Here is a 24888-nt window from a genome sequence, read left to right on the forward strand (position 1 = left end):
ATGCACCTCCTTGGACCCTCAGTCGCAGATGCGAGGGGGCAAATGGTTCAATTGTTAAATTTTTCATTTTATTGACATGTAAAATGTTGTGTTTGCTGTTTTCATTGAAATGTTTATTTGTGACTGAAAGGATATGTAACCTTTTCCTTTAAACAGTACAGCATGTAGTCACTTTGAAAAAAATTTGCAACTTTTATTGGAGCCAAAGTATTTTGACAACAACTGTTTGAAAATGAGAACATAGCTAGTTTCCACCTTGAATGTCTTTATTGCACTAAGAAAGCAGAAAAAGTCACTTTAAACTGTTAACACATTTTTTCTGAACTATTCATGTTTACAAATGTTTGAAAAGTAGGAAATAGCTAGTTAACATTTAAAAGTTATAAACTATCTACATCAAAACTGACCCTGAAAATTGTTTTATGATGCAATAAAAGTTCACTGCTTCACTTTAAATTGTGTCTGCTCCTTTCTTTGCCTTGCGGGGGGAGGGGGAGGTACAAGGCACCACTAGCTCGTGAAGATGTTGGCTACTAGCAGTTCCCGAGCAGCCTTACTTTCGGCAGCACTTGGCTCCTCCCCATGAGGCCTGGCCACAGGCACATTGGCATCGCTTATGTCCTCCATTTCAGCAGGGAGCTCTTCTGCAGTGTTAAGGGTCAGTCCTTCCTGCAGGGCAAAGTTATGCAAAGCACAACAGTCCATCACAATCCTTGTCACTTTCTGGTGAGAATGCTGCAAGGTCCCCCCTGACCTATCCAGTCACCGGAAGCGTGATTTCAGAACTCCGATTGTCCTCTCCACCACTTGACGTGTGGACACGTGTGCCTGGTTGTATCTCTCCTGAGCCTCACTGACAAGGCAGCGCGGACATTCGAGTGTGGTTGAAGGTCCTCCTTCATCATGTCACATCGTCGGCCGATTGCCTCTTTACTGAAGCGCAGCCTCCTCACACACAAATCCTGCGACAGCATCTAAAATGATCGCCTCTCCCTGTACAGTCTCTGGGGTGGGTAGTAGTTCCTTCTGATCAGGAGACGGTTATGGTTCCTCAGTCTTCTATGTTGTTCCCTGCTGTTTCGAATTCTTTGAAGCAAAATCACACACAGCATCAGGGCAGCATTTCTAGAGGGCATTTTTCTTGCTCACAGGCCTCCTCCTTACACAGACGTCCTTGCAAGGAAGAAATGGAAAGAGTTGTTAAAGTAATTTTAATGAAGTGGCTGGCTAGAAAATCACCCCGGCCTTTGGTAGGAGAAACGCGTTATCGGCTTGGTAATATACGTCACACCTGCCTGATCAATTTCACAGCCCGAGATGATTTTCCAATAAGTTACTTTCTCTGAAAGTCATAATTAAATGCATTTATTCATACACATAAGTAAAGGAATATATACATACATACATACATAATTACTTAAAAGAATATATTACTGATGAAAAGTTTCTTTCTTAAAAATGTTGGAAATGTTACATTATTCATTTTAAAACAGTCATTTTCACATTTAATAAGCACATCAAATTCAATTAGGCCTTGCACACAGCCACAATTGCTCCTTATGCCTACATTACTCAAAACCCGTTTAAAAAAAAAATTAAAGTTGCAAACTTACCTCAGACTTTATTAAAATAACTTTTCTCCCTTTCCCAACCAAAAATGTGCCGTTCAGAAGCTCCACTGCTGAAAAAGTTCTTCATCCGGAGCTTCTCGGGGGCTTTACTCATCCTTTTTTGATGTGTAAATTGTGGGGACTTACCCTCACTCAAACCATTCATGAAAATGCCGAAGTTTACTGCGCACGCGCTGCCTGAAACGTCACATGCGTTCCGCCTCTTAACCCCTTGGTTCAGAGGACAGGAAATGCCGGTTTTCAGCACATGCGCTGTGCATCCTGAAAACCGGCACTTCCATCGGGCCCATGCGTGAGTACCCCGTCCGTACTCATGCGTTGGGACCCGAATTACTGGGCCCCTATGTAATCTTATGAGCATGAATCCTTTCCACGGAGCACACACATCATAACAGTGACTACACTACAAAAGTACTTCATTGGCTGTGAAGCGCTTTGGGACGTGCTGAGGTTGTGAAAGCCGTTATATAAATGCACATTATTTCTTTCTTTATGTAATACCCACTGGAAATGATATGTACGCTAAGTATGGTTATCAATCTTTAACTTAGACACTGTATTATCATTGTTATAAATCCCTGGGTTAAAGTTGCCCATGTGAAAGTACGGCAAGAACTTTTAAGGACACAATGTGACTAAGAGCAGACTTTCCATAATTCTGCACCAGTATCAACTGTTGCAGACAGTGAGGCTGCGCAGTCTCCAGGCAGAAACCCCAGGAGGAAGGGGTGGAGTCGGGTTTTTCGAGCGGGAAAAAGGAAGCGACTGGAAGAGAAGAGGGCAGGAGCTCTGAAAAGAGGGCTCAGGAGGCAAATGGCTGCCGCATCCCGTCCCGGGCTTCCAAACTCGGCCGCCGCCCTTAGTATTAGTAGCTCTGCATCCAGAACTCAAAGTGGGATTCAGTGATCGTGAAGAGAATTCAACGAAGGGGTTCGGAGTCGTAAGTCTCGCAGACATTATACATACCATGAGCTCCAACTTAAGCGCGCCAACGAAAGAGTGCACTCGAATTTGGACACAGGGACAGATTCTCCTTTGAATCCATATAAATGGAGAATGTATGTTTATTATGTCTAGATTCATTCTAATGTATGCAAATGTCTAATTTAGGTCATTGACCCGTAATCTTCTTATACTGTCTGACGTTAAAACTATAAAGTAAGATAATTAGAATTAAGCCATTGTAGTAGTGATCTCCTTACTGGACTATAGAATACTGTCTACAACAGAGACCACATCTCACATATATCTAGAGAACCGTGAAGGGGTTACATTTATATGAAATGGCAGTTTAATTCAGAGGCAGGATTGATTGAATTTCTAAACATTTCTTCATGTCTGGCTTTCATTAATCAATTTAATTTACTTGTCATTCAAGAGGGAAAACCTTGATTAAGATTTTTTCTGCAGTTTGTTGATCATTGATTTTTCAACTTACTGAAGAATTCACGCTGGCCGACAAATTTCAGCCTAAACAGATTCTGCTTCTCAGTGCAATATGCAAACCCAGTGATCTCCAGGTCCAGTTGGAGGATGAGCACTCAGCATCATTACAATGCTACCTGCTTTCGTTCACTGTGTTCACACTACTGCGATCTGTCACTCTCCAATGTAGGTGAAACTGTGCACTCACTCTCTTTGTCACTCTTTTCCCTAGTGTACAATGTGCCAACTGTAAATTGATATTTATCGCTAATTACATAATGTAATCCGTGAATGCTGTGCAGCAGGCAAAAAAGGTTCTGTACTTTGCTGCTGCTGCCCTTTAACTTGCTGCAGCAGTGCTTGACATCCATTGCCCTGTGTGAACCGCCTGTCTTTCAGAGAAGGGTTTGCCTTGCAAATCTCATGAGTAGGAATAGCTGTGCACAAGCAGTTGGATGAATGTCCAACTGCACACCATTCCTGTCCAAAATGGAAAACCTACCCTTTCATAAAATGTTTATGTGGTGGAGAGGGGAAGTGATGAATAAACTGCTGCCCAGAAGTGATGACATGAAGGGCCTTCACTGTGCTGCTCAGGTTCATGAAGTTAGACACTGGGGGGGGGTCAGCGGGAGCGATCGGTGGCGGGTCAGGTGGGAAAATGTTTTTTTTCTGACAACGGGTCGAGACCCCGCTGTCAACCCACCACCACGCACCTTTCCCAAATGTCGGGTCTGTCATCACTGAGCAGACTCGACAGGCAGAGGCAGGGGAGGCAATTCAGGTCATTATGACCTTGTTAACAGAGCATTAAGAACTACTTTCAGCTCAGCTTCACAGTTGCCCACAGAATCCATGCTGCTTGGGGATCACGTCAGGTAATCAGGTCGGGAGTTGAATGGCCATGGAACCATCTCGTTACTTGACAGCTGCAAATGGTCTATAAAAGCTTCCATCTCACAGCTGTTCACTCTCCAAGCTCAGAAGCTGTTGCTTACTGCATTTGGAAGACAGATTGAGCTTTATGCAGGTTGCAAGTGTTTGGAGCAGACTCTCTATCCAGTGTCACCACATTGGAACAACCTCTCTCACCATTGACAGATCACTTCTGTCCTCTCAAGTTCACCTGCCATCTATTACATCAGCATTGGTACCCTTGAAACTATCTCACCTTGGTCCTCAGAATCCCACCACGATCAGCCCCAACACCAGCAGCACCAGGCACACCAACAGCACCAACAACAACAACGCAATCAACTGCTGCTGCACAGGATACAGGGCATCAGCACCCGACCACATTGCTGCTCAGGACGCCAGGGGTGGCCTCACCATGGCCACATTTACTTCACTTGATGCTGTACACCCTGGCTACCACCTGATGCGCCAGGTTGGCACCACCCCACACCAAAACCATAAAATATCCCTGCAATGCCCAAGCCATTACTTTCACACTCATCACCATTGCAGGGGGTACCGTTATGTCTCTCCATTCACTGCAACTCACTAAGCCACTTCCAAAGGTGCACACAGATCTGTCCAAGAATGCAAAGTGCTCAAAATAAATGTTTCAATGTTTGACAGCACATTAACAGAACTTCACATGAACATTGGCTAAAACACCCTTGTGTGGTATTAGTTGGTATGATTGGACTAGGATGAGGGTGAGTGTAAGGGGTGCCTAGTGAGATGGGGAAGTGATAATGTAGGTAGAGAGGTGCAAGGTAAGTTGGTGTGAGTAAGGATGTGCAGGAGTAGGGTAGGGAAGGCAGAGTGATGGGGATGTGATGTTGAGTATGGCTTTGCAGAAAGGTTTCATGATCCACTGAGGTCATTGAAAGGTTTACGCCATTGCAGCCTGGTTCTCCTTATGACATCCCTGCTTGTGCCCTCCTGTGCAATGTGCAACCAGGCTGTGTTGATCTCCTGGGGAGGTCTCTTCCATTATGTGCTGTTGGGGAGGGTTTAAACTAAAATGGCAGGGGTTGGGAATCTGTGCAGGGAGACAGAGGAAAGGGAAGCAAGGATAGAAGCAAAAGACAGGAAGGAGAAAAACAAAAGTGGCAGTCAGAGAAATCACGGGTTTAAATCAAACATGGCCACAGTAAATCATTCTAAAAGGTCTAAGAGTGTTAAAAAAAACAAGCCTGAAGGCTTTGGCCTTGATTTTCATTGGGCCGTGAGGCGGGCTTTTAGGCGTGCGGGGGATTAAAATCGCAAAACCTAGGGGTCGCGACCCCCCCGCCTGGTTCCCGCCTCCACGCCATTTTAACCTAGGTGTGTCTGATTGACCCGAATCAGTCCCGCCTGGGTCTTTAGGATCCTTAAGCCGCATTGATTGGCCTTTATAATCCCATTTTAACAGGCCCTTGCCTGTTTAACCCTTTCCCACGTAAAACGCGCCTGGTGGGGATCACGCCTGTGAAACCTGGCGGGAACACTATTGGCTTGCTGACTATCAGCTGCAGATCCAACATTAAAGAGGATATTTGATCAGTCATCATTTGCAGGTGGCAGGACTTTGTTGTCTCAGGTCTGGGGGAACTTTTAGAAGGCATAACCACAGCTGTGGAAGTTTGGAGCCTCACACACTTCTCCAGTGTGACCTCCTGCGAGACCCCTCTTGCCACCCTCACTCAGCGCTTCCTCAACTGAGGCACCTACCAGAAGCATGGGAGGCCTTTTTTTCCTTCCCCTCTTGGCATTAGAGGGCCTCCAGCCCCATTCGTGAAATGACACATGCCACAACTGCAGAAGTTGCCATCAGAAATTTTATTTACAATAACCAACTGATGGCATTTTTAAAATAAACACATTTCACCCAAGTGACTACCCTTGTGACTATTAGTGCTTTATTTTCCTCTTACGCGTGCTCCTACGTAGTGGTTCCCCTGTGGCTTCAGCAGATGTGGAGGCCCCTTGCTCACTTTCCTGCTGCTCCTGTCTCGACACCTTTGGTGGGCGTCCTCTGGGATGGCAAGCCTGTGAGGGCTCACCAGCAGTCTGCTGCTCCTGCGGCTGTGTAGGGGTTGATACCTCTATCTCTGTTGGGTGTGGGCACCGGCAGGGCTCTGACCGAGGGCTCTGCAGTGGCATGGAAGTGTGAGCGCTTGGAGAGGAGCCCCACTTCCTTGAGGTCTGCCACCAACCTCCCTCTCATGGGTCAGGTCCCCCTCAGTGCCTGCAAGTGGCTTGAGAGCAGCTTGCCGCACATCAGGGGGCCATGGGGACCTGTTTCTACAGTGGAACTCCTACTCAGAAGGCCTGCCATGAAGGTCTGGTTTCTCTGTTCAATAGCTGACCATCGCTCCTCAAGAGATGTCAGTCTATTCTGAACACTCACCATGTTTTCATCACTCTAGCGACTTAGCTCCTCCATGTCCGTAGCCATCCTCTCCTCTACTGTAGCCATCCTTTCCACGGAGGTTGCCATCCTTTCCGTAGTGATGCGTTCATGCGCCAATGACTCCACAAAGGCTCTGCTCATGTTCGCTATGGACTCCTCCATTCACTCCACACTCGCAGTGACCCTAGAGACAAAACCTGCCAGAGACTCCTGCATCTGTGCCTGCAGTTCCATCACCTCTGATCTTACGGATGGACCCAGAGGCAGAGGATCGACATGCAGCTGAGCCGAGCTGGCAGAGTCCTGCGCCCTCCGACGAGGACTCTCCACTGCTGTCCCTGTCTCCACAATCTGCTGATGCTCACTTGTGAGCTGTGATACACCAGATGACAACTCGACTCTCTGTCCCGAAGGTCCCACCGAGGTGTGAGTGTCTGCGCTGGTGCTGGGTGCGCTTATTTCTGCTGACGCTGCGCCCTCAGAGGTTGCAGATTCCTCTGAGGAGTCTGGCTGCTCAGGCTCTTCCTCCTGCAGAGTGGGGACGGGGGCTCTCGATGGTCCTGTGGGGGAGTCAAGGAAAAAGTTAGAGATGTGATGCCAAGGTTACATGCACATTGCATTCTGCAGATGATCATAAGTCCATATGATGTAGCTTCAGAATCATTATCAGCGACTCATGCAATGCCAATGAGAGAGATGGAAAACTATTCTGTCACCAGCTTGCGGGGATGCTCCTGCCTGTCCTTCCCCAACGTCCACATCTCGGTCAACCCCGGCAATCTCCAGGGCGCCTTCCTCCCAGGGGGTGAGCTGGGCTAATGAGGGTGGCCCTCCTCCTGTCCTGGCTCGCTCTCTCCTGTTGTGAGCTCTCTTTTCCTGCAATGAGGGAGACAAGTGGAGGTTGAGTGAGAATGAAGGAGTGAGTGCAGAGATTGCATAGCATAGACACTTAGAAGGAGACAAAGATGGAGTGAGGTTGCAAGACCAAGGGCCCTCCTTGTGTGTTGTCAGTTGTGTTCAAAGCATCAGAGTGAGAGGGAGTGTGAGGGCTGCATGGTGGCATAGTTCTGTGAATGTGAGCATAGGGAGAGAGGGAATGGGTAAGGGTGCATGGATGTGAGTGTCTAGTGGGATGTGCAGGAAGAGATTGCAAAAGCTGAGTGCTGGTGAGGAAAGGCAATGGGGATCAGATTGAGGGTGATGGAAACATCATACAGTACTTACTTTTCCAGTGCGAAGGTCATGGAATCTTTTCTTGCACTGCAACCACGTTCTTCGTGTTAGCCCCAAGGAGTTGACTTGACCTGCCACCTCTAGCCACACAGCCTTGGTCTGACTGGGAGGCCTCTTCCTCCCTGAAGAAGGGAAGAGGACCTCCCTGTGGGCCCTAGCACCATCCAATAATGCTTGTAGTGAAGCCTCATCAAATTTGGGCGCAGATCTGCCCCTCCCACTGGCCGTTCCTCCTGTAGGCTCCTGTGCCATCTTAATGTAGAAAGTTGGAAGCCTGCAGAGGAAGCAAGGCTTGCTGTGAACCTTAAAAGCAGCAGCAATGATGACGTCATATTCTGCGACTTTCTGACTGGAAATACTCAATTGCCAAGGCTTCCCACACGCTGGAAATCAATTGGCCAATTGTGTTAAATTTGCATCAATCTCACAGACCCATTTACAATCGTGTTGGAATCACTAAATTCGGGGAAACCGCCATTTCCCCGCATCTGAACGAAAATCGACCCCTTTGTGTCTTAATGCGAGCAGCATTCGTAATAAGGTGGATGAATTAGCTGCACAAATAGATGTAAACGGATATGATATAATTGGGATTGCGGAGACATGGCTCCAGGATGACCAAGGCTGGGAACTCAACATCCAGGGGTATTCAATATTCAGGAAAGTCAGGCAAAAAAGAAAAGGAGGTGGGGTAGCATTGCTGGTTAAAGAGGAGATTAACACAATAGTAAGGAAGGATATTAGCTCTGATATGTGGAATCTCTATGGGTAGAGCTGAGAAATACCAAGGGGCAGAAAACGTTAGTGGGAGTTGTATACAGTCCCCCAAACAGTAATGCTGAGGTTGGGGATGACATTAAATGGGAAATTAGAGATGCATGCAATAAGGGCACAGCAGTTATCATGGGTGACTTTCATCTACATATAGATTGGGCTAACCAAATTAGTAACAATACTGTGGAGGAGGAATTCCTGGAGTGCATACGGGATGGTTTCCTGGACCAATATGTTGAGGAAGCAACTCGAGATCAGGCCATCTTAGACTGGGTATTATGTAATGAGAAAGGATTCATTAGCAATCTTGTTGTGCGAGGCCCCTTGGGGAGGAGCGATCATAATATGATAGAATTCTTCATTAAGATGGAGAGTGAAGTATTGGACTCAGAGACTAGGGTCCTGAATTTAAATAAAGGAAACTACGATGATCTGAGGCGCGAGTTGGCTAGGATGGATTGGGGAATGATACTTAAAGGGTTGATGGTGGATAGGCAATGGCAAACATTTAAAGATCACATGGATGAACTACAGAATTTGTTCATCCCAGTTTGGCATAAAAATAAAACAAAAAAGGTGATTCAACTGTGGCTAACAAGGGAAATTAGTGATAGCATAAGATCCAAGGAGAGGACATATAAATTGGCCAGAAAAAGCACCAAACCTGAGGATTGGGAGCAGTTTAGGATTCAGTAAAGGAGGACAAAGGGATTAATTAAGAGGGGGGAAATAGAGTATCAGAGTAAGGGAACATAAAAACTGACTGTTAAAGCTTCTATAGATATGTGAAGAGAAAAAGATTGGTGAAGTCAAGTGTAGGTCCCTTGCAGTCAGAATCAGGGGAATTTATAATGGGGAACAAAGGAATGGCAGACCAATTAAATACATATTTTGGGTCTGTCTTCACAAAGGAGGACACAAATAACCTCCCAGAAATGTCGGGGAACATAGGGTCTAATGAGAGGGAGGAACTGAATGAAATCAGTATTTGTAGGGAAATGGTATTAGGGAAATTGACGGGATTGAAGGCCGATAAATCCCCAGGGCCTGATAATCTACATCCTAGGGTACTTAAGGAAGTGGCCCTAGAAATAGTAGATGCATTGCTGGTCATCTTCCAAAATTCTATAGACTCTGGAACAGTTCCCATGGATTGGAGGGTAGCTAATGTAACCCCACTATTCAAAAAAGGTGGTAGAGAGAAAACGGGGAATTATAGACCAGTAAGCCTGACATCGGTAGTGGGGATATTGCTAGAGTCCATAATAAAAGATGTAATAGCAGAGCACTTGGAAAACAGTGACAGGATCGGACAAAGTCAACATGAATTTACAAAAGGTAAATCATGCTTCAATATTCTACTGGAATTTTTTGAGGATGTAACTGGTAGAATAGATAAGGGAGAACCAGTGGATGTGGTGTATTTGGACTTTCAAAGGCTTTCGATAATGTCCCGCATAAGAGATTAGCGTGTAACGTTAAAGCACATGGGATTGGGGGTAAGGTACTGACTTGGATAGAGAACTGGTTGGCAGACAGGAAGCAAAGAGTTGGAATAAACGAGACTTTTTCCAAGTGGAAGGCAGTGACTAGTGGGGTACCGCAGGGATCGGTGCTAGGACCCCAGCAATTCACAATATATATTAATGATCTAGACGAGGGAACTAGATGTAATATCTCCAAGTTTGTAGATGACACAATGCTGGGTGGGCGTGTGTGCTGTGAGAAGGGTGCCGAGAAACTCCAGTATGATTTGGACAGGTTGGGTGATTGGGCAGATGCAGTATAATCTGGATAAATGCAAGGTTATCCATTTTGGTGGCAAAAACAGGAAGGCGGATTATTATCTGAATGGCAATAGATTGGGAGAAGGGGAAGTGCAACGAGACCTGGGTGTCCTTGTGCACCAGTTGCTGAAGGTAAGCATGCAGGTGCAGCAGGCGGTTAAGAAGGCAAATGGTATGTTGGCCTTCATAGGGAGAGGATTCGAGTACAGGAGCAAGGATGTCTTGCTGCAGTTGTACAGGGCCTTGGTGAGACCACACCTTGAGTATTGTGTGCAGTTTTGGTCACCTTATCTGAGGAAGGATGTTCTTGCCATGGAGGGAGTGCAGCAAAGATTCACCAGACTGATACCTGGGATGACAGGAATGACGTATGAGGAGAGATTGGGTCGATTGGGCTTATATTCGCTGGAGTTTAGAAGAATGAAAGGGGATCTCATTGAAACTTATATATTCAAGAAGGAGTTAAATATATTTCTTAAGGCTAAAGGGATCAAGGGATATGGGGAGAAAGCAGGGACAGTGTACTGAATTTGGATAATCAGCCATGATCTCATTAAATGGCGGAGTAAGCTCGAGGGGCCGAATGGCCTACTCCTGCTCCTATCTTCTATGTTTCTATGTTTCTTCCGCCCATGGGAAGGGAAGAGAACCTCCCTTCGTGCTGTGACTCCCTCCATAAGCATATGGAGGGAGTTATGGGAGATCCTGGGTGCAACCGTGCACCTCTGTGCAGTGCTTGTCAGTGTTTACAGCACCTCAATTTTGTAGAACACCGACAGCACAACTGTCAAAATAGTGACCGCTTACAGGGAACCTTACCCAATCGCTCTCGGCCTGGGGGGGCGTTACTTAAAGGGGACTGGTGTGGTTTAAAAATGGCAGCCTTTTCTAGAGCACGACTTCCTCGAGAGCTACAAAGAGTTGCTGAGCTGCACACTGAGAGCCATTTGACCACTGAGCCAGCGCAGGCAGATGATCTTCAGCCTTCTGACCATCACTTTGCTGTTGGTGAGCCTTAACAACGGGGAACCTTCCTGTGGGCACTTATTATGGGGGCTGCATTGGAGGGGAACGTCCTGCTGCTGAATCATCTGGAAAGGGCACTGAGATGCTGGGAGAGGGGGGCGGGCATGGCCAGACGGAGGAGGGCCAACAGACGTCGCCACAGCAGACCTTACGCTGGCAGGGTTTTCCGACAGCAGTTTTCCTACATGAACATGTCGGAGGAGCAGTGTGTCAGGAGGCTGCGATTTAGAAAGGAGGTGGTGACTGAGCTGTGCCAGCTGCTTCAGCCAGATCTGCAGCCTCAGATAAGGTGCAGGACATCTCTGTTGGTGGCTGAGAAGATGCCTGCTGGCCTGAACTTCTACGCGAGCGGCTCTTCTCAGGCTGCGCGTCAGAGGCTGATCAGAAGTAGCTTCTAGGCCCCTCTCACGGAATGCTTGCTGCCATTCCAAGAGCAGGAATGGAACCGGTCTGATACCCCCAAGCCTGTGAAGGGCAAGATGCATGTAAATAACAGGCATGGCCATTGTAAATGAAGAAAGTGTTTCATTACACAAAATGTGATTCCTTCAAACATGAGAAAGCTATGGCAACAGAAAGCAAAACTAATACACTGACACATAACTGACTCTCACACCCGGGAGACTGTCCAAAACATAAATCACATTCCGACCATCTTCCTTGGCCTTGATTCCACTGCGCCAACCAAAGCATCCAATGCCCCCATCAGTGAGGCGTTCCGCCCTCTGCCTCACCCTTTCCATGTCTTGCAAGGCTGGTGTGCCACAGGTAGGCTCCCACCACTTTGAAGGCCTACAAGGCAGTGAGTGTGTCTGGTGATGCCAATTGACCTGCCCCTTTAAGAGCTGGCCGGCGCCAGTGTGTCTCAGGGAAAGTGATTATTGACAGCACCTGCGCTGCGCCCCGCCGCCGCTAAATTGGGTTGCGCCACCGGGTTAGCACCTTAAGAGCCTCGTGCAGCACCTGATCTAGCGCCGCAATCACCCTCAGGGGCGCAACGACCCAATATCGCGCCAGGTGGCGCTAAATCGCGACTGGCGCTAGGCTTTGCGCTTCGCCAGAACTAGCGCCCCAAACGGGGCTATACCCAATTTCTCCCCCTATGAATCTATGACCATGGACCCCATCATTTCCAGTCTGGAAAGGATAGTAGACTCCCAGAGAGACCGTGGCAACCCAGACCTGAAGCCACGTGTGATGGGCGATCTGGCAGCTTCCATTGCAGCACAGGCGGAAGTGATGCAATGTCTTAGTACTGTAATGCAGACTATGGTTGGTGCCTTCCAATCTCAGACTGCTCTCATGCAGTCTCAGCTTGATACCACACAAGCTCTGACTGCTGCCATCGTGGCTGGGTCTACCACCATCGACCGGGGCTTTCACGGTGTCGCAGCAGGCCAGCAATCTGTGCTGCAAAAGATTGCTAGGGATGCTGAGGTGCTGCCCCGGGAGAGTGGCAGTGGGTCAGTGGAGCAGGAACTTGCTGTCCTCTCTCTCATCCAACCAGCCCAGACTGTTGTCGCCCATGCTGAGGTGGTGCAGTCTACAGCCGATCCTTCCAGGCCCAGAGCTAGTCGAGGGCGTCCTGCAAGGCCATCTGAAGTCTCCCGCACGGACACTCAGCAGCCTTCCACCAGCCCTGCTGCAGCCACTCAGTGGGCCAACACTTCGTAGGAGCACTAGAGTAGGCAAAGGCACACGAGCGACAGGCTCTAAGGGATTGCAAAAGGGTGAATAGTAAAATTGTTGTTGTAAATATGTGTTCACTGATTATTGATAAATTTATTAATTCACCAGATAATTTTGTACTGTCTCTCATTTCAGTTGTGCGCTGTGATATGGCCTGTGACAGGGATGGAATGATGGGGATGTGGTGAGCAACAGTATGATGAGGTGATCACGGACCGCCCTTCCGGAAGTCCGATTGAGTGGCTACCTCCTCTCTCACTCCTGCTCCTCCTCCTCATCCTCCTCTTCCTCCTCCTCTCCATCTTCCGCCTCCTGGAGGTGGTCCCGCAATCCCTGCTGACAAGGGCTGTGCCCTCATGGTGGCCAGAATGTGGAGCATGCTGCAGACCACAACGAAATGGGACACACACTCCGGCGAGTACTGGAGAGCTCTTCCCGAGTGGTCAAGGCAGTGGAACCGTTGCTCTGCTCAATGACGTTCCTGGTGGCAGTATGGCTCTCATTATATGAGTGCTGTGCAGGAGTGTTGGGTTTGCGGAGGGGAGTCATGAGCCAGGTGGTGAGCGGATACCCCTTGTCTCCGACCAGCCTGCAGCGAACTTGATGTGGTGGCTGGAAGCGTGATGGAACACCTGCCTAGCACAGGATGAAGGCATCATGGCTGCTGCCAGCATAGCAGGCATTCACATTGAGGATTCGCTGTCTGTGGCCACACACCAACTGGACATTAAGTGAGTGGTAGACTTTGCGGTTATGGAGGATCTCAGGATTGTTATACGGTGCCCACAAAGCCACGTGGATGCAATCAATGGTGCCCTGCACCATGGGGAATCGCGCTGTCCTGGCAAAGCCACGTGCATGCACGGCCTGCTTCTCTCTGGTGATGGGGAAGGAAATGCAATCCCTTCTCCTACTGTAGAGAGACTCTGTGACCTCACGGGTGCAGCGATGGACGGCGAACTGCGAGATGTTACCTATACCTCCTGTTGCAGACTGGAAGGATCTGCTGGCAAAGAAATTGAGGGCGACGGTGACCTTGACTGCCTCTGAGAGAGTCGTCCTCGTCCTGATCTGAGGCTGGAGGTCTGGTTGCAGGAGGTGGCAGTGTTCTGTGACCACCTCCTTGCTGAAACAGAGCCTTTTAATACACTGCCCCTGGCTTAATTGGAGGTAGGAGAATTGCTATTGGAAGAACCTCGGAGGGTGAGGCCTCCTGTTGAAACATAAAAACATAGAAGATAGGAGCAGGAGTAGGCCATTCAGCCCCTCGAGCCTGCTCCGCCATTCAATGAGATCATGGCTGATCATCCAAATTCAGTACCCTGTCCCTGCTTTCTCCCCATATCCCTTGACCCCTTTAGCCTTAAGAAATATATCTGACTCCTTCTTGAATATATAAGTTTCAATGAGATCCCCTTTCATATTTAATGAATTGGCCTCTACTGCCTTCTGTGGTAGAGAATTCCACAGGTTCACCACTCTCTGGGTGAAGAAATTCCTCCTCATCTCTGTCCTAAATGGCTTACCCCTTATCCTTAGACTGTGACCCCTGGTTCTGGACACCCCGGCCATCGGGAACATCCTTCCTGCATCTAGTCTGTCTAGTCCTGTTAGAATTTTATAAGTTTCAATGAGACCCCCTCTCATTCTTTTAAATCCAGTGAGTATAAGCCCAATCGACCCAATCTCTCCTCATACGTCATTCCTGCCATCCCAGGTATCAGCCTGGTGTATCTTCGCTGCACTCCCTCCATGGCAAGAACATCCTTCCTCAGTTAAGGTGACCAAAACTGGTGTGGTCACTGCCGGTACTACAGTATACAGGAGCTGTAAAAAGTAGTTCTGACTTAAAGCACATACACTACAATTCCTCCCTTTTTAGATTAATAATACCTCCTTAATATTCAAATAACAATTACATTTTTACATGTACATTCAATAACAAAAGTCCATTTATAGATTCAGTCTTTGGGGCGGCTTCCTGACCCTTTCGGGATAGCGCCTTTCCGGAGGTTCTTGTTCTTGGTGCAGAGGCGATTCTGACCCCCTTTCATCGGGTAGTTCATCGGGTTCCACTGCTACTGGTTCTGAAGTAGATACTACCGGATGTCGGGTTCATCCCCAGGCACTCGAGACATGGGGTTGACGCATTCCTGTGATGCTAAGATCTGATCGACGTGGCGTCTCACAATGTTCTCCCCGACATGCACTGTGTACATTAATGGCCCCTGCCTTGTACATATCGTTCCGGGTTGCCACTTCTCTGTTCGATAGTCCCGGGCCAAGACTGGTTGCCCTACATTGAAGCTCCTTGTCGGATTCTTGTTGATGTGCTAGAATTGTTTGTCCTCAACATTTCTTCGCACATTTGGTCTGAGCAAGTCCAGACGAGATCTCAACCTTCGGTTAAAGAACATCATGGCCGGGGTCTGGTTGGTAACTGCATGTGTCGCGTTTCGGTAGGCTAATAAGAAATTGTCCATCTTATGCTGTAGTGGAATTTCCTCGTCGCACATGGCCTTTATCGCCTTCTTAAAGGTTTGTACGAACCTCTCAGCCAATCCATTGGTGGCTGGATGATACGGGGCGGATGTGTAATGCCTTACCCCATTCCTTTTCATGAATTTTTGGAACTCGTCGGACACAAACTGTGCTCCATTATCAGAGCAGATCTGCTCTGGCAACCTGTTTCTGGCAAATATGGTCCTTAGGACTGCAATTGTTTTCTCCGTAGTGGTTGAAGACATCTTTATCACCTCAGGCCACTTTGAATGAGCATCCACTGCTACTAAGAACATTGAGTCCATGAATGGACCAGCGAAATCAATGTGCACCCGTTGCCATGGAGAGGAGGGCCACTCCCATGGGTGTAGAGGGGCATGTGGTGGTGCATTTTGGACCTTCTGGCATCCTAAGCAGCTCTTAGTTAGGTCTTCGATTTGTTGATCGATTCCCAGCCACCACACATAAGCCCTAGCTAGGCTTTTCATTTTCACTCCCCCCAGATGACCTTCATGTAGCTCATTTAGCACTCTCTCCCTTAACTTGGGTGGAATCACCACTCTGGATCCACACATCACTGTCCCCTGGCATACTGACAGCTGTTCTCTTCTGGATGAGAATGCTGGCAACAGTGAGTCGCCATGTTTTGGCCATCCCCTCACCGTCAATTCATATACCCGTGACAGCGTCGGATCATTACGGGTCTCCTTCTGTATATCCGCGTTTGTTACTGGCAATCGTTCAATTATCGATGAATAAAATATCTCGATAGGGTCCACTGCTGGGGTTTCCTCCACAGTAGGCAGTGGCAGGCGCGATAGCCCATCAGCGTTCCCATGCTGTCTCATGCCTTTATATTCTATTTCATATTGATTCACCCCTAGAAACAGGGACCATCTTTGTAACCGCTGTGCAGTCATTACTGGCACGCCCTTCTTAGGATTAAAGATGGAGACAAGTGGTTGGTGGTCAGTCAGCAAGGTGAACTTCTGTCCATGCAGATAGTGGTTGAATTTTTTTACTCCCCATACTAGGCTGAGGGCCTCCCTGTCAATCTGGGCGTAGTTGCGCTCGGCTGAGGTTAGTGACCGAGACGCAAAGGCTACTGGCCTCTCCAACCCGTCTGGGAATTTGTGCGACAGCACCGCTCCAATGCCGTAGGGTGATGCATCACATGCCAAACGAATTGGTAGTGCTGGGTTGAAATGGGCCAACACCTCTTTTGATGTGATCAATTCTTTACACTTCTGGAAAGCTCGTCTACGTTCGTCATCCCACTTCCATGGTACCCCTGTTTGCAGTAGGGTGTTCAGCGGGTGTAATACCGTAGACAAATTTGGTTAAAACTTGTGGTAATAGTTTACCAGCCCGAGGAACAACCTCAGTTGTGACACATTTTCCGGTGCTGGAGCCTTGACTACTGCCTCTATCTTGTCAGGGGACTTATGTAACCCCTCTTCATCGATGACGTGGCCGCAATACGAGATCTGTTTCTGGAAAAACTCGCACTTGTGGCGATTAGCTCGTAGCCCATACTCCTTTAATCTGGCGAGCACCTTCTCGAAGTTAGCGAGGTGATCACCGTCATTTTCGCCCGTGACCAAGATGTCGTCCAAATAACACTGGGTCCCTGGAATCCCTTGCAGGACCTGATCAATTGCCCTTTGCCAGATAGCCGGAGCCGAGGCTACTCCAAACACCAGCCAGTTGTATTGATAGACACCTTTATGGGTGTTGATCGTAAGGTAATGTTTCGAAGCTTCTTCTACCTCCATTTGCAGGTACGCCTGGGCTAGATCAATTTTGGTGAAGCGTTTACCACCAGATAGCGAGGCGAAAATATCCTCAATTCGTGGTAGCGGATATTGCACCGTGTGAAGGACTGGGTTCACTGTCACCTTAAAATCCCCACAGATGCGGACCTTCTTTGGTTCCCCAGGCGTATTACTTAACGACCTCTTCATTACAGGAACGATGGGTGTAGCCCACTCACTCCAGTCCACTTTGGACAGTACTCCTGAATGTTCCAACACTTCCAGCTCTGCTTCAACCGCTGGTCTGATCGCATAAGGCACTGGTCTGGCATTCAGAAACTTTGGGCTTGCATTATCCTTTATTTTAATTGTTGTTGTTATTCCTTTTAGTGTTCCTAGTCCCTCCTGGAACACTTCTTTTGCGTCAGTTAGCATTTTTGACAGTCGTCCAGGTGTGACGTCATCATCCTTTTTGGCCTCCACCTTCAGTGCCTGTATGGAATGCCAATCTAAATGTATCTTCCGGATCCATTCACGTCCTAGCAGTGGTGGTCCTCCATTTGGCAATACATATATATCCATTTTAGGTATTTCCTGACCTTTATATGGCACTTTCACCCTTATTTTTCCTTTGGGTTAGACTTTTTGCCCCATATACGTCTTCAAGACAATCTCTGTAGCTTTCAAGGGTATGTGTGAAAATAGCCGCTTGTAGTCTCTTTGATTTATGACTGTTAGAGCTGACCCTGTGTCCAATTCCATTTCCACTTGGACTCCGTCTATCTTGAGTGTAACCCAGATAGTCTGGTGATCCTCCATTTCGGTTACATTATGTAGTTTCAAACAACCCAGCTCCTTGCTTCCGGAGTCTGTGTCACTTTTCTGTTCGTCTGAACCACTGTCCATCACCTGGTGTACCTTTTTGTACTTCTCCTGTGGAGATTTCTTACTGTTGGTTTTCTTCCCAGACCTGCAGACTCTTGCTATGTGTCCTGTTTTCCCACACTGTCTGCACACTTGGTCCTTGAACCAACAATCTTTCTGGTCATGTGTTGTTCTGCCGCAGCGACAGCACTTCCCTGTTCCATAGGTCATTTCGTTGGTGCCATATTCTTGCGGTCTCCGTTGTATCTCTGCAGTGCCCCTTGCGGCTGCTTCATGTGATACTGCCATACTGAAAGCTTTGTCCAGCGTAAGGTCCTTTTCTGATAGAAGCCATTTCTGCGTTGCTTCACTTTGTAGCCCACACACAAACTTGTCCCTTAACGTGTCTGCTAGTCCCGCTCCAAACTGGCAGTGTTTCGATAGCTTGCGCAGTTCCGTTAGGTACTCAGCATTGCTTTCACCTTTGTGTTGGTTCCTTTTATGGAACTTAAATCGTTCTGCTATCAGCAGCGGTGTGGGTTTTAAGTGGTCCTGTAGGATTTCTACTATGCTTTCAAAATTCTTGTTTACCGGCTTCTCTGGGGTTATTAGATTTCGCAGTAACCCATAAGTTTTTGCACCCATGGAATTTAACAGAACCAGTGCTTTATTAGCATCTGGCACTTCATTTGCCCTGCAGTACACCTCAATACGTTCCACATATGTCGCCCAATCTTCGACTTCATTGTCGAACGTAGAGATACTGCCACTCTTCGGCATCCTTGGTTGTGCGTTAACTATCACCAATGGTGCCTCCCGCGCTTCCCCTTCTTCTCCGCTGGCACAAAATGGCGTCTCCCGCGCTTTCCTTCCTTCCCACGCTCGCCCGTCTTCTCCGCTGCAGCTTCGCAAAATGGCATCTCCCGCGCTCTTCCTTCTTCTCCGCGGCTCAATGGCGTCTCCCCTTGCTTCGCCCCATGGACCCTGATCAGCCCGTGATCCCTGGCTGTGCTCTGCGCGTTCTTCTCTTGATATTTGTCGACGCAGCTCAGTCTAGAACCTGGCTGTTTCTTACCCTCTCTCTCTCCGGTTTGCAGTATTTTTCCTCGACGCCGCTCGTTGATCAACCCCCGGCTGCGCCCTGCTCTCTTCACCCTCTTTCTTACCCCGTCGACGCTGCCCAGCTCTCTCTTTCTGCCGTTGGTCGGCTCCAGCCGCCGCTGCTCGGGAAGGGTCTGCTCTGGACCTGTCATCAGTCTCTTACTGCTCGTTGTGGCTGGGGAACCAAGCCCGGCTCTCCACAGCCTCCCCAGCGAAGTTGGATCTCTGCCTGACTGCTGGGCGGTTGCTCGCGGTCGACGCCCGTGTTCCTGGACTCGACTATTTTTTTTATTTTTTTTATGTTGCAGGTAGATTCGCATCAACACTCGTCGCCACTGTTAGATCCGTGGTTCAGTGGATAAATAATTACACGGATGCTGTACATAAACAAATAACAGGTCTTTACTGGAGGAGGGTAATCTCTAGACTGGGGTACAGAGGCATGCGCACAGCTTATATACCGGTGTGGTCACTGCCGGTACTACAGTATACAGGAGCTGTAAAAAGTAGTTCTGACTTAAAGCACATACACTACAGTTACTTACTGTAATTGTTGGGGACATGAATAACTCTGGCTTAAGAACTGTTACTGACATCAGTTATAGAAAGTTCCAACATAAACTATTGGGCCAACAAGTCCATAAAACCAAGGCAAACCATTCCCCTAATCACTTCCACTGTCAAAGCAGCGATACAATCAGTCATATATTTCTGGTTTCCTAATTGATTTTCCATGAATACCATGACAACACTTTGGAGTAAATAGAAAAGAGTAACAACAAGTGTAGCGAGCTGTCTTGTTCAAGTCCTCAGCAGCTGTGAGAGGCTAAAGGCGGCAATTTTTAACTAAGTTCCTCACCTCAAAACAGGTGACAGGTTGAAAATCCGGGGGGTGGAGGGGGTGGGGGGCGTGAGGGGGTGGGGGGTGAGGGGATGGGGAGTCGGGGGGGCGTGGGGGTGAGGGGGTGGGGGGGTTGGGGGGGTGAGGGGGTGGGGGGGTGGGGGGTGGGGTGGGGTGGGGGGGTGAGAGGGTGGGGGGGGCGGGGGGGTGAGGGGTTGGGGGGTTGGGGGGGTGGGGGGTCGGGGGCGGGGGGGGTGAGGGGGCAGGGGGTTGGGGGGTTGTGGGGGTGGGGGTGTGAGGGGGCGGGGGGTGAGGGGGTGGGGGGGTGAGGGGGTGGTGGGGGGGTACAGAAGCTGGGACCTCGCGCACTCCTTGGATGCTAAAGGCCTGCAAGTCCCACTCCAGGAACTTGAGCACGTAAATCTAGGCTGACTCTCCAGTGCAGCGCTGAGGTTGTGCCGTCTTTTGGATGAGACATTAAACCGAGGCCCCGTCTGCTCTCTCAGGTGGACATAAATGATCCCATGCACTATTTCGAAGAAGAGCAGGGGGGTTATCCCCGGTGTCCTGGCCAATTTTTATCCCTCAATCAACATAACAAAACAGATTATCTGGTCATTATCACATTGCTGTTTGTGGGAGCTTGCTGTGCGCAAATTGGCTGCCGTATTTCCTACATTACAACAGTGACGCCACTTCAAAAGTACTTCATTGACTGTAAAGTGCTTTGAGACATCTAGTGTTCGTGAAAGGCGCGATATAAATGCAAGTCTTTCTTTCTGATGCAATTTTCAGGTGGGCCTGTAAGCGGGCGAACAGCACATTAAAGAAAGAATTGGCATTTATACAACACCTTTCACAACCTCAAGACATCCCAAAGCGCTTTACAACCACTTTTGAAGTGTAGTCAGTGTTGTAATGAAGGAAACACAGCAGGCAATCTGCGCACAGCAAGCTCCCACAAACAGCAATGTGAAAATGACCAGAGAATCTGCTTTTAGTGATGTTGGTTGAAGGATAAATGTTGCCCAGAACATGAGGGAGAGCTCCCCTGTTCTTCTTCAATTAGTGCTGTGGGATCTTTTACATTGTAAGCTGCTATACACGGTGCTGTACACGTAATAAAACCGCTGCTACTGTGTGGAGATTGAAATTGCGAACGAATTGTGAGATGATAACGGACGGGTTCAAAACGGAGGAGGTCAGCATATGGTCCTTTGTCTGTAAGGCCACATGGACAGGAAGAGGAAGCATCGGATGAAGAGGAAGTCCCACCCCCACACACATCACAGGAACATGAACATGTCGAGCAGAAGGAACTCCAATCAGGGATAGTTGGGAGTGAAACTGACCTATCAGAGGGAGGCAGCTAAAGATATACGAGGGGGCCCATGCAGGAAGGCACTATAAAGGAAATACACAGAGGCACAAAAAGTCAAGAAGGACAAAGGGAGCGTTTTTAAATGGCCAGTCGACTTTCGCAGCCTACCACTAATCACCCGAAGACTGTATGTATGAAAGTCAGACATAGAGCTTATATAAATTGCTGGGTGTACTTCTATATATGGACTTATTAAACTGTGGAGCATATAAATTGCTGGAATAAACTGTGGGCATAAATACATTGCCGGGGTGACTTTTATGTATGTTTGACTTATTAAACTGTGGGCATATACATTGCCAAGGGTGCTTCTATCTATGTTTGAATTTTTAAACTGTAGTGTGAATAAAGATCATTTTATTTATAACAAACTTATCTGTCATTGTTATGCTTATTTGTAGTTCTTGAGTTCTGAGCAGTAGTAGGAGAAAGTCCTACAATGCCCACCTGACCAGGTAGTTGGGACCTCAGTTTAACGTCCCTGAAAAACGGCACCTTCAGCAGTGCAGCACTCCCTCAGTACTGCCTCTCTGACAGTGCAGCACTCCCTCAGTACTGCCCCTCCAGCAGTGCAGCACTCCCTCAGTACTGCCTCTCTGACAGTGCAGCACTCCCTCAGTACTGCCCCTCCAACAGTGCAGCACTCCCTCAGTACTGCCCCTCCGACAGTGCAGCACTCCCTCAGTACTGCCCCTCCAACAGTGCAGCACTCCCTCAGTACTGCCCCTCCCACAGTGCAGCACTCCCTCAGTACTGCCCCTCCAGCAGTGCAGCACTCCCTCAGTACTGCCCCTCCAACAGTGCAGCACTCCCTCAGTACTGCCCCTCCCACAGTGCAGCACTCCCTCAGTACTGCCCCTCCAGCAGTGCAGCACTCCCTCAGTACTGCCCCTCCCACAGTGCAGCACTCCCTCAGTACTGCCCCTCCCACAGTGCAGCACTCCCTCAGTACTGCCCCTCCAGCAGTGCAGCACTGGGAGTGTCAGCCTCGATGTTGTGCTCAAGTCTCTGGAGTGTGGCTTGAACCAACAACCTTCTGACTCAGCAGCGAGAGTGCTGCCCACTGAGCCACAACTGACAGCTGCCTGAGACAGGGGGGAAGCTATTCAAATATGAAAATTGGGGTCTGATGTTGTTGTTGGACATGGGTGGAGAATGCACCACGGACACTCCACCCATTGGTATTGTAAGGTTTGGATTAGCTGTGGAAATGGACAATCTTCCAACCCTCCTTAGATACGGGGCTGGTGCCAGAGGACTGGAGAATGGCAAATGTTACACCCTTGTTCAAAAAAGGGTGTAAAGATAAACCCAGCAACTACAGGCCAGTCAGTTTAACCTTGGTGGTGGGGAAACTTTTAGAGACAATGGCCCAGAAATTTGGGTCGGGGGCTTCCCGCGGGTGCAAGCCCCCGACCTGCACTTACCTAATGCGCCGGCCGTTGAGCTGTGGGCCCCCGTGGGATTCCGATCCGAAGCCTGCTCCAACTGCCGGCGCGCAGTGTTTGCATATCCCAGGGGCGCAGTTAGTTCGATGCAGCCCCTGGGATCACATGGGCCCCTGGGATCACATGGGCCATGGGGAGCCAATCGGAGCAGGGAAATGCCCATTCATAAGTTTGACAGGAAGAGCTGCCAAAACTTAGAAATACTACAGGCCCCAAAAATCACTAAATCTTCAAATAAATTTTTTTAAATCACATTTTTTAAATCTATATATATAAACAGATCGATCTGTCTGTCTGTCTGTCTATCTGTCTGTCTGTCTGTCCTCACGTGTGCGTCTGTCCGGCTATGCGCTCGAAAGTTATAGAGCGTACCTACGCGTGCGTTACGTCGAAAGAAAGCTTACCATTCCGAAATGGTCGTAAGCGTATTTACGTTTCAGCCGGACAAAAATCGCGCCCGCGGTTTCCAAAAAACGTTCAACATTCCGCTCATTAGCATCTCATTATCCGCTCATTAGCGATAGAGTGACCTCGAGGTCGACCAATCGTACGCCGGGTTCCTGGCGCGTGAGGGCAGGCCCTCCTACGGTCGAGTGGCGGGACGATTGACCAATCCTATGCTTTGGTGACCTGACAGTCGACCAATCGGTGCGTGTGTGGGCGGGCCTTATCGTTCTGAACCGAGGTGAGTCGCCGCCATCTTGATTCCAAACTTTTCCTTTCTTTTTCCCGCTTTCTGTGTCTTTAAAAAAAACGTTGCTTTTAAAACACATAGGCCTAGAAATTCAGTTGGGCGCCGTTTGGGGCGCCAAGCTCGCCTGGGTGCCGGAATTACCGCTGCGAGCGGAGCCACTAGCGCCATCCCGATATTCAGTTTCAGCGCCCCAAACGGAAGCGGGCCGCTACTCGAGGCTCCCCGCGTCCCGCTTGGGGCGCTGAAACTGATAATCACAGCGCAACGTGCCGCAGCGCCACACGCTGCGGCACGGCAGGCTGCGCTACTGCAGGCCTTCCTCCCACTGTTAAGGGGGAGGTGCCTGCAACAGCACGACCCCCCGCTCGCGAGTGCCGGCAAATGAGCCCGGCACCAAGGAGAAGTGCCGGGCTCTCGGGAAACAGCCGGCAATGCCGCGGGGGGGGGGGGTTTAGGAGGCCGGGGACGGAGGTGCTGGCAGGCGGCCGCCGAAAAAAGCGGCCGCCCCGCACCTCCACCTTAATTTGCGCCACTACCGCCACAGGTAGGCCCTGTGAACCGGTCGCGATTTGCGACCGGCGTTAAAGAGGCAGGCGCGACCAAATATGGTGATCGGGGCGGGAGCGGGACGCTGCGCACACCGATGACGTCATCGGTGGCGGCGCAGCGCTACAGGCTAACGCCGCCATTAGCGCCCCGCTAAATATCACGGGAGGTGTGGCCAGTGGCACGACTACCGCCACAGGTAGGCCCTGTGAACCGATCGCGATTTGCGACCAGCGTTAATCACAGAATCACAGAATCACAGAAACCCCACAGTGCAGATAGAGGCCATTTCGGCCCATCGAGCCTGCACCGACACATATCCCACCCGATCCCCGTAACCCCTACACCAACACATATCCCACCCTATTAAAGAGGCAGGCGCGACCAAATATGGTGATCGGGGCGGGAGCGGGGCGCTGCGCACACCGATGACGTCATCGGTGGCGGCGCAGCGCTACAGGCTAACGCTGCCATTAGCGCCCCGCTAAATATCGCAGGAGGTGTGGCCAGTGGTGCTAAAGCCACTGAGTGCCCTCTTTGGGCGCTAACTGGTGGCGCAGCCCACTGAATTTCTAGGCCATATTGTTTTAAAAAAAAGTTAATTACTTTCTAAATCTTTTATCTAATCTCATTAATTTTCCTACCTTTCCTCGTTTTTCCAGGTAGGCCTCGAAGCCTCTCCTCCGCACCCACGCCCGAGCTAGGCACCTCCCGGCCCCAGTCAACAAGTGGCCCCCGATCGCCGCCATCTTTGTGAAGGCTGGAGGGGCGGGCCTCAGCCGAGCGCCACTACCGCCGCCATCTTAGTAAAGGTGGGTGGGGGCCAGGAGTCAGCGCGCGCGACTTGAG

The 24888-nt window shown here is 49.3% G+C and overlaps 1 long non-coding RNA gene across 1 annotated transcript; it reads right to left on the minus strand.

The window, feature by feature from the left end:
* Window positions 1–172: 172 nt before the first annotated feature.
* On the minus strand, window positions 173–24888 carry LOC147100447 (uncharacterized). The gene is made up of 2 exons (XR_015073760.1): window positions 24684–24888; window positions 173–1173 (listed from the first exon to the last, which is right to left on the minus strand). It is a non-coding gene; the product is annotated as an uncharacterized LOC147100447 (long non-coding RNA).

Source organism: Somniosus microcephalus, chromosome 26 (genome assembly GCF_052327205.1).
Source record: "Somniosus microcephalus isolate GS21.2 chromosome 26, FLI_Smic_1.0, whole genome shotgun sequence".
Lineage (NCBI taxonomy): Eukaryota > Metazoa > Chordata > Chondrichthyes > Squaliformes > Somniosidae > Somniosus > Somniosus microcephalus.